We start from the raw sequence: 10,606 nt of genomic DNA on the forward strand, positions 1-10,606 counted from the left end.
AAATCTCATTCAAACATTTATCTCTCTTATTGATTATAAATCAGATTCATAATGCACTATAATGTATCAATATATACTATATTAGTTCCCTTATATATAGTATCAATTATAAATCATATTCATAGTTAACTATGTATTATAATGTATCAATATACATTATACTTCATATTAATCACATTAATATAAAATTTTCCTTAAATAATTTGAACACTTCAAATTATTCTAAAACTATTTATTCTTTGTTTTATTCTTACAGAGCTAGCAGAGGACCTAATGGACCTACAGATTAGAAGCTCCAATGATACGGGATTAATTAATTAACCAACATTTATTAACTGCCAGTGACTCCACTAAGGACTGACAACTACACTCTTCGCCCTGTAGATATATTTTTGTGTCTATGGATATAATTAACCTATAGTGGGTTGACCCTTCACGAATTGCTCGTAACTACAACTGGATTAAAATTACAGTTTTACCTCTATGGTTATATCTAACTCCTTAAGTACTACTGATCCTTCTAATGAATAATTAGTTATAGTCCAACTATAAACTAAACCCCTCTCTGACCAGTGAGAGGGTGAGGTACCTCATCGTTCAAGATTTGAAATCAGCCCTTAAGGGAGCAATTCATCGACTTACCCTATGACTGAGAGAAAGTGAGGTACCTCATGGTTCAAGATCCGAAATTAGCTCTTAAGGGAGCAATTCATCTACTTATTCTATGATCGAGAAGGAGCGAATTCCATCTTGTGTATCTTTGTTCCCAACTCTCCACTCAGACAAATCTTAAAATGGTAGACATATTGAGTCAGCGAATCAGGCCACTCTCACCCATACAGATCAAAGGATTGCCCTCATAAGAAAAAGTTCACAACTCACTTAGGATTGAGGTCAAGTTACTTGTGGCCATCCTAGTGAAATGTAAGCCTTTTCAAGTAACGACGTTATAAAGAAAGACTAATAATTTTGCAGTCCGATCTTATACAAGCTCTTTGTATAGGATACCTCCACTCACATATCTCTACATGAACGATTAGGATTAAACCGTTTGTAACATTTTACAACTATTGTAACAATTATGAACTAGATCGTATCCATAGTGTCACCAGGATAAGACATCCAACGCCTTATCCATATACTACAGAGCATTTATGTTATTACTTAAACATGATCCACCTGTATGTCAGCCACATACTTATTTAAGTTACATTAAATAACATCAAATCTTGTTTATTGGATTGAGTTACACAATTCTAAATGTCAAATAAAATGACTCCTTATTTTATTAAATAAATGAATATTGTCGTTTATACATTACAAACCACGAGATTTAGGGCACAATTTCCAACAAGAATTCACTCCTTCTCGACTTAAGGGTAAGTAGATAGGTTATTTCTTTAAGTGTTGACTCCAGAACTTGAACAATGGGGTCTCACCCTCTCACTGGCTTGAGAGTGACTCTGTTTATGGTTGGACTATAAGTAGATTGTTCATAAAAGAATCAGTGATACTTAAGAAACAAGAGATAATTACATGGGTAAAACGGTAATTTGATCCAACTGTAATTACGAACACTTGTGAAGGATTGACTTACGTAAATTGGTTAAATGAATGGATAAAAAAAAGTCGACAGTTCACAGGAGTGCAGCTATGAGTCTTTAGTGGAGTGCCTCATAGTTAATGAATGTTGATTAATTTAATTAAAAAGTTTAATTAATTAATCTCGCATTATTGAAACTTATAATTATAGGTTTATTAGGTCCTTCTGCTAGCTCACAACAGGTTAAATAAAGAATTTTAGTTTTGAAAGAATTTGAAATGTTTAAATTGTTTAAGGGAATTTATGTTGATCATTGATAACGGGCAGAAATGCACGTTATTACAACATAAAGATATAAAACAATGAAGGATTGCGACGGTAAAAATATATAAAATTGTATCCAAAAACATTAAGTTTATAACATTGCGATCGCATGCGTCCATTGCATTAAAAACAGCTAACTTATGTATTTTGTGTAGAAAATGTGTTGGCGCAAGGCGGAATTGTGATCCAAAGAATTTAGCATCCGAGCGCATTAAGAGATTGCGATCGCAAGGCTATGCGATCATATGCGCTCGCGAAAAACTCTTAAGAAGGTTGCCGCATAGAGACGGTACATCAAGATGGAGATTTAACTTTTCGCAAAGATCTGCTTAAGAATGTGGCCACACTGTAGCAAGTACACTCAACTTTTCGATGACAATTAATCGGCGCATCAGACAGAGAATTAATGACATCCCATCAGTGCAATCATTTGAGAGAAAAGCTCTTTACCCTGAAGCTCTATAAATACCAAAGGCCACCTTCGTTAAAGGAGTTCGGGAGTTCACCATATAGAAGATAGCTAGCCTTTGTTCATAGTTTTCTTATACTTAGAAGGTGGAGGCGAGAGAAGAGAGAAGACGCCGGAAGATCGTCCTGGTTAGCTCGAGAGAGTGCCAAGGAATGTGAAAAATAGAGAGAGGGTCGACTCTTGTGAAAGCAAGAATATCTTTTGAGAAAAGTAGAGAAAAACATTGTAAAAGCCTTGGGAAGCAAGAAATTGCTACCAGACTCCTTATCTTTATTTCACATTGTCATTCTGTATTTTGATTTCATTTATAGAATGGAAAATGCATTTTTACATCTGTTCACTCTCTTTACATTACGCATGAGTAACTAAACTTTCGAATGGGTTGAGAAGTACTTAGTTAACATGACCTAGGATCTTCATTACAGGCGATCATCTTGTCTTATGTTACATCCATCACCCCTTTAGAGCTACTCGAGAGAGAGTCTAAAGAAAGAACCTAAGACTTGAGAAAGCTAGGTTAGAATCTAGACTTGAGAGAGTAAGATTAGATCTGCATAAGCAAGAGATAGACTTAGAGATAAGTTCTGTTTGCCAACATGCATCGCATGTACCCTAGAAATAGGTTATGGTAGTATGCGGTCGCCTTGTGTATGTGTGTGTCATTCGTCATCGCATAGACAAGAATAGAGGCTTAGATGTAAATCCTATAGACATCATCGCATACATCGCATGCGTTATAAAACTAGAAGCTCTAGATTTGCATTGAGAGATGACTTGTTGTTGTATGTATGTAGCATGATCACATAACATGAACGCATTCTTAGGAAGTGTTAGCTAAATCCGTTCTCAACCCGTTCCCTTGCATACTCATTGTACTTTCATATTATTAACTCTTTTCTCAAATCTGCTGCATAGACTTTATACCTTAAACAACATACCAACCAACGCATTGTTTTATTTGTCATCCAAAGAGAACTGAATTTACCATTGCATACTGTTTCCATAGTCCCTGTGTTCGACCCTGAGCTTACCAGGCAACTTAGTAGGATTTATACTTGGATCTTGCTAGGATCTTGCTAAGAAAACTTGCATGCGCAATGCATATTCCACCATCGCATTCTTCACCATTATTTCTTCGCATTAGCCATTCATCAATCATATATGATGTAATTAATATAATGTATATAGATACATTATAATGTAAGGTTTATTTGAATAAAATTCAAATTCAAAGTATATTATATGAGAGTATTAATATGTGAATAAGATTCAAGTATTAAATTAATATGAATTGGATTTATATTAAAACTATATGTTATGAGAGATTATATACATTAGAATATGATTTATATGTATATTAAATTAATATATGATGTTAATTAAATTAGATATAATTAATATTTAATTGAAAAAAAAATTTAGTCCCTAAGTTTTGATGAATATGTGCATTTAGTCATTTATATTTTAAATTAGTCATTTTAGTTTCAAAGTTTTTAAGAATAGGTTTAAAAGGTCTCTAGTAAAAAAAAATCATTAAATTTAAAGAAAAATGATGATTAGATGGTGAGGTGGTAAGACGAGTTGGACAAAAAATAATTTTTTTTAATATTTCTTTCATCTCTCTTCTTTCTCTTTCCCTCATTTTCGTCCATGCCCGTTTCTCTCTTTCATTTTCTTCTCTTTTATTTTATCTCCTCCCTCGCCATGGCTCCCATGGCTCTTGTACAACAACATCACCTCAAAAACCCATCCATTCCATTGGCAAGACCAATTTGGAAAGTAACAAGGATAATGGTAGTACGACGACAGATGATTCGGATGGTTCAGGTATGCGATGGGTAAGGCATAGCGACAATGAAAATGTATTGGATACTTGTAATTTCAATTGGGGTGCGCACTGGTGGTGGTGGAGATCGGTGACTCAGATGACTGCGATGTCTTCTCTGGCCATTAAAACTGCTACTGTCAATGTTACCCATGAAAATGAATCTAATGTCAAAAGGAAGGAAACTCTGAAAGGAAAGGAACCCAAATGGAAAAAAGAGAAACTCAAGTGAAGGAAATTGAAGAGATAGAGAAAAAGGGAAGAAGATGAAGAAGAAATAAAAGAAGGGGATGGTGAATTTGGATATGAATGACAGAGGAAAAAACTAAGAAAAAGGGGAAAAGGGGAAAAGATCGGAAGAGAGAGAGAAAGGAGAATGGATGAAGAGTGGGGAGAGAGAGAGAAAATAGATGAAAGAAAGATTAAAAAATTATTATTGTTTGTCCAACTGATCTTGCCACTTCACCATCTAATTATCATTTACTTCAAATCTAATGATTTTTTTAATTAGAGGGGCCTTTTAAACATATTCTTAAAATCTAGAATTAAAATGACTAATTTAAAATACGATGGACTAAATGCACTTATTTATCAAAACTCAAGGACTAAAAAGGTAATTTTTTCTATTTAATTGAATTAGTCTTAATTAAATTTGATTTATTAAATTAATTAAACTATAATAACTCCCCTGCAGTTGCAGGAAGTGGTTAACGACTTCCCTCACATATTAAAATTATAGAGAAGTATGCACTTTTTTAGGGTTGAACATTTTTTTAAGAAAAATTCTCTCAATATTTCTCTCATTCTCTTGTTCTCTAAAATCATAGAGAACAATTTTTTACCAAATTTTCTTCTCTTGACTTCCATCCCACAATTTTCCGTGTTCCAAGAGAATAACATAGAGGCTTTTTTATGGTATTCGAGATTGTTCGTGTTGATTTTATAAGACTAGGAGAAGATTTTTGAAGTTTTGATCTACAAAGGTAATTAGTTTTCGTCCCTAGCTTGTAGAGAAGCATGCTTAACACTGTACATGTATGTCTGTTCTGCACAATAAATCCTAAAACAAAATTGAGGTAAGCATTCACACACTTTTGCATGGGATTCAATCCCTTCATTTGAATGCATATATTGTTATTTCCTCCCGAATTAATATTGATTTCCACTTGTTGGGTCTTCTACATATTTTTGTTGAGCAAAACCTCCTACCACTACTACAAGAATAAACATAAAAATGGAAATGAAAAAAAAAAAAGCAATAAAATTAAAAACACAAAAATGAAAAAATTCCAACCGGAGAAAAAACCATAGACCAAAAAAATTCTACTATGTGAAAATTTATTATAATCACACACAAATCATTCTTCAACCTCAATTACGAAAAAAAAAACACTCTCAAAGCTTTTGACTACTCACACATTTTTTCTCACTCTCAAACTAAAGAATACATAAGGAAATTTAACTAAAGTTAGTAACCAAAACTCAAAGTATTTCTAATTAGGACGATATGAGATCAAAGGTATAAACTCCTTTTATAGTGCTTAGAGCCCATCACTTTCCTTAATTCCAACGTGTGACAATTACACTTCTAATATTTTGCCAAAACTCAACAAATTTCACCTTGGCAATATATTTGAAGAATCTACAACTTGTGCTACATCCATTATCTTCACTGATAGATATATTCTAAACTTAAAGAATTACAACTCATTCCATTATAAATAGTAGATCACTTGGAATACCACCTTTCAAGATTTTCCTTTTTCGTCACATGCTGATAATCCTTGCTTAAAATTTATAGTGGAACTTCCACCTACTTGGTTCACCTGGAAGTTCTTCAACCATCAACATAACTTTCACCACATACCTTGCATAACTACCAAGTAAATGTACATGTGCAAACTCGTGGAACAACTAATATTACATTCTCTATCATAATAAAGTGGACATACCATGAGGATGATATTGTCTCTTTAAAGGAAGTCATCGTATCCTCTGACAAAAAAGACTACATTAGCATCCAACTTAGAACCCTTTGACAAACCTACTTTGTTTTTCATGAGCCCAGTTTATCTGCATTTCTAGCAATCTATCATCTACTTCTAAAAATCTTTGCTAGAACCACTACTAGACTTCACTGGACCATCACCATTGCTTAAATATTTAGAAGTGCCACTTCTTGGTCTTCCCTTCAAGATCTTGTGTAACCTAGGTTGTTTTAGCACATCCTTGACTTGTACTTGCTACAAGTAGAAGTTGATTCTTCCATCAAATATCTCCACATCAAACTTTAATGAACTCATAAAACTTGTCATATCTGCTTCACTCCTAGCAAATATGCAAATAGTGAACAACCCACACTATTCACAATACCACAACCCATTTCAAAAATTCTTTTATGATGTGGATGTTCAAACAATGCTGCAACCACAAAGCATACCAAATGTATGTCGGTTTTTCCCTCTTCGTTGTTATTAATAAATTTAATGTTATTTTGTATATTCAATATCTATTAAATTTCTAACATAAGTATAATATTTTATGATAATGCTTCTATGAAAAATTTCACAAAATTAGAATCTGTCGCCCTTGATATTAATGACAATAATTATTGTCATGGGTACTCAATGTCGAAATCTACCTGGATGCTATGAATCGTTGGAAGATTATTAAAGAAGGAAATACGACATCCAGTCAGGACAGAGCAAAAGCTATGATTTTCCTTCATCATCATATCCACGAGGAATTGAAAATGGAGTATCTTACAATAAAAGACCCCCATATCTTGTGGAAAATTTTGAAACAGAGGTATGATCATAAAGAAAACAGTTATTCTTCCTAAAACTTGTTATGAGTGGATGCACTTAAGGGTACAAGATTTCAAATCAATAAGTGATTACAACTCCGCATTATTTAAAACTAGTTCGAAATTTTTATTATGCAGAGAGAAAACTATTGATTCAGATATGTTAGAGAAGAAATTTTCTACATTTCATGTCTCGAATATGCTCCTACAGTATCAGTATCAAGAAAAATGTTTTAAACAGTATTCTGAATTAATTTCATGTCTTCTCATGGCCGAACAAAATAACGAGTTATTAATGAAAAATCATGAATCTCGACCAACCAGAACGACACCATTCTCTGAAATGAATGCTGTGAATTTTAATAATAATTGTGGTCGAAGTCGTGGTTACAGTTGAGGTCGTGACCGTGATAGAGAAAGAAATAATTATTATTTTCGTGGTGGTCGTTTTAATCATTCAGGTTTTAAAAGAATGACATAAAATGATGATCACAAAGGAAAAACTCCACAAGACAAGAGTTCAAAAAGTGTTGAAAAATAAATGCTTCTGATGTGGAATGATTGAGCATTGGTCACGTACTTATACGTCAAAATGAGTTTACTTCTATCAAGCCTCCCCGAAGAGAAAAAAGAAAAATGTGGAAGCAAATTTTGCAAACACGGATAATGATATATTTGACTCATCCCATATGAAAAATTTGGATGTGGCAAAAACTTGATGACGGAAAATTAGATGTCAATTACTCAACAACTAAAATTCCGTGGACGCAATATGCGATGCATGTCTTAAGGTATGCATTGATTATCATGCGTCGATGGTCATGCGTTGGAATGACTATGCGTTAACAAATGTATACGATGACCATATGTCCTATCACAAGTTTTCTTGCGCTCACGCCAAGTATAACATGAACGCAAGTTTCTCGGGTGATCCGAGGTCGAACATAGGGACTTATAGCGAGATGTATGCAGTAATGTGCATGCGGCGGTTGAATAAAAGAATGGATGGGAGGTTTCTATGCTAACACTACTCTTACTCCTAAGTAACAGACAACGCAATGAGAATGAGAATGAGAGGTAGAGACACGACAACTATTGACAGGAAATAAATGGATGGAAAAATAAATAAAATGTGGAGATGTCTTCATTGCAATACTTAAGAGTGACCTCAAGGGCAACCTTAGTCAATGCAAGCTATGCGATCATGCGACACAAACTTGAGCCTAACTCTAGGACGTATGCGATGTATATGCCAAAGTGCCGAGAAGCCTATGCCAGCCTAAACCTCTATAACCCGTTCACGTGCTTTTGCCGCATGAGCTTGATGGCCGCATATCACCACCATATCCTACTTCTTGGATGCATGCAATATCCTATCCGTAGGGTGCATACGCTGTGTGATGGCAAACGAAACTTATTCCTAAGTCTCCATTCTTGCTTATGCAAACCTAATCTAGCTCTTCCGAGCATCGATTCTAACCTAGCTCTCTCGAGTCAGGTTCTTTTTTTAGACTCTCTCCCAAGTAGCTCTAAAGGTGCAATGGACACAAACATAAGATAAGGTAACTGCATGAACTTGGCTAACGTAAGATTATTCCTATCTTTAGTGAATACTTGCTTACATTGCTTAATGCGACCAACCACTTACCCTCCCGGGCAGTTAGTTGTTGTTAACTCTACTCATGGACAAGCGTGCTACAGCTTCATACTAAACAAATAAGGTTTTCTCACACACTCACGTAACACACACCTTCTGGTGGTTTGCTACATGCTTCATATCTCTAATCCACATGACTAAATATGCGATACTCTAGCAATCTCACTAAGTGATGCAATGAAGTTATGAATGCTAAGTAAAGAAAGATGGAGATGGAATCGAAGGAAACACAGAGATGCATTGAACACATAATGTATCAATTCCTTAATCACAAAATGTAATACAATACAATATAAGAAAAGAAGAGACAATGAAATGACTAGCTGGAAGCAAAGACTTGCTCCCAGCGGATGTGCCTCAAGGCTATCGTGGTGCCATGGATGGGCGGTGGAGCTGACTCTTCCGAGATCTAGCTCCAGTCGAAGGCTCCAGTCGTCACTCGGAATGGATGAAGGAGGTGAAGAACTCTCAAGCTTCTTCTCACGCATTTGTTTGGATCACAAGAATCCGCCCTACGCGAACCTCAGGCGAAAACCTTGGATACAACCTCAGGCGAAAACCCTTGATCAGTTGAAATTCTGCTCATCGGCTTCTTTATATAGAGTCTGGATCGCCGATAGCATTAATGGACTGCTCTGATTCTAACATTCGCGGCGCATTTAGTCCTTTCTGAATCTCTGCTGCTAACGGCATGGTAGGTGAAATGTCAACATCATCTTTTTTATTTTCCGGAGAGATGTGTTGATGCGTTCTTTCCACCAACCTTGCGTTGATCCCATTAGTATGCGTTATCGTGTAGCTGCAATCATGTAGTGACCGCATTCGCTCGCAACTTTACACGATGACCGCAATCGCTTGACGAGCGCAACTCCCATGCGATGGATGCATGCGGCTGATTACCGCAACACCCATGCGATGGATGCATGCAGCTGATTACCGCAACACCCATGCGTTGTTCGAACACATTCGCCTTTACGATGGAGAGTTTCTCCGCATGCGATCATCTATGTGGTGGTCCGGCTTCCGCATTTGCATCCACTTCCTGCATTAGCTACAAAAATAGAACATTGAACGCATAATAATGCATAATAATGGGTTAGCCGAGATTCATCATGCTGAATAACGCAAGCTCATTTTCTTGTGAATTCCTAACATAATTGCCGCATATTTTGCTAAACAACCCTCATAATTCTAAATAAAGACCTAAGATGACATGCATTTCTGCATGTCATCACAGACTTCTTTGAATCTCCTGAAGAGAAGATTGACACAGTTGATTGAACATCAAGTGTTTCTTTTGATTTTGAGAATATCTAGACTTAATATTTTTGTTTTCTTTTATCTATCTTCATGTTTTTTAGTAACTTTTGTATATTTTAAGTGTTGTTTTTCTTATTGTAATATTTTCTTTTAATGAAGAAAATGGATCATTTTCATATGTTGGGTGACTAAAAAATGAGTAAAGAAGATCTATATCTGGCAGATAGTGCAACTACACATATAATACTTATAAATAAAAAAAAAATACTTTTCCAAATTGACAATACTGAAAGCAAAAGTAAATACAATATCGGGTTCTGCAAACTTGATCGAAGGTTTTGGAAAAGAAAATATTATTCTTCCTAGTGGAACAAAATTTACAATTGACAATGCATTGTTCTCTAGTCAAACAAAGAGAAATCTTCTAAGTTTTAAATATGTACGTTGCAATGGTTATCATATTGAGACTAATAGTAAGAATAATGTGGAAAAGTTGCCTGTTTTATCTTCTGGATTGTATTATACTTATATACGAGTAATTGAAACATATGCAACAATGAACCTGAAGTTCATGAATCTAGACATATTTACAATTTGACGTAATCGACTGGGTCATCCAGGATCTATAATGATGAGAAGAATTATTGAGAATTCAAATGGACACCCATTGAAGAGTCAGAAGATTCTTCAATCTAATGAATTATCATGTGATGCTTGCTCTC

Source organism: Benincasa hispida, chromosome 12 (assembly GCF_027475165.1).
Source record: "Benincasa hispida cultivar pf3 chromosome 12, pf3_genome.v1.1, whole genome shotgun sequence".
Taxonomy (NCBI): domain Eukaryota; kingdom Viridiplantae; phylum Streptophyta; class Magnoliopsida; order Cucurbitales; family Cucurbitaceae; genus Benincasa; species Benincasa hispida.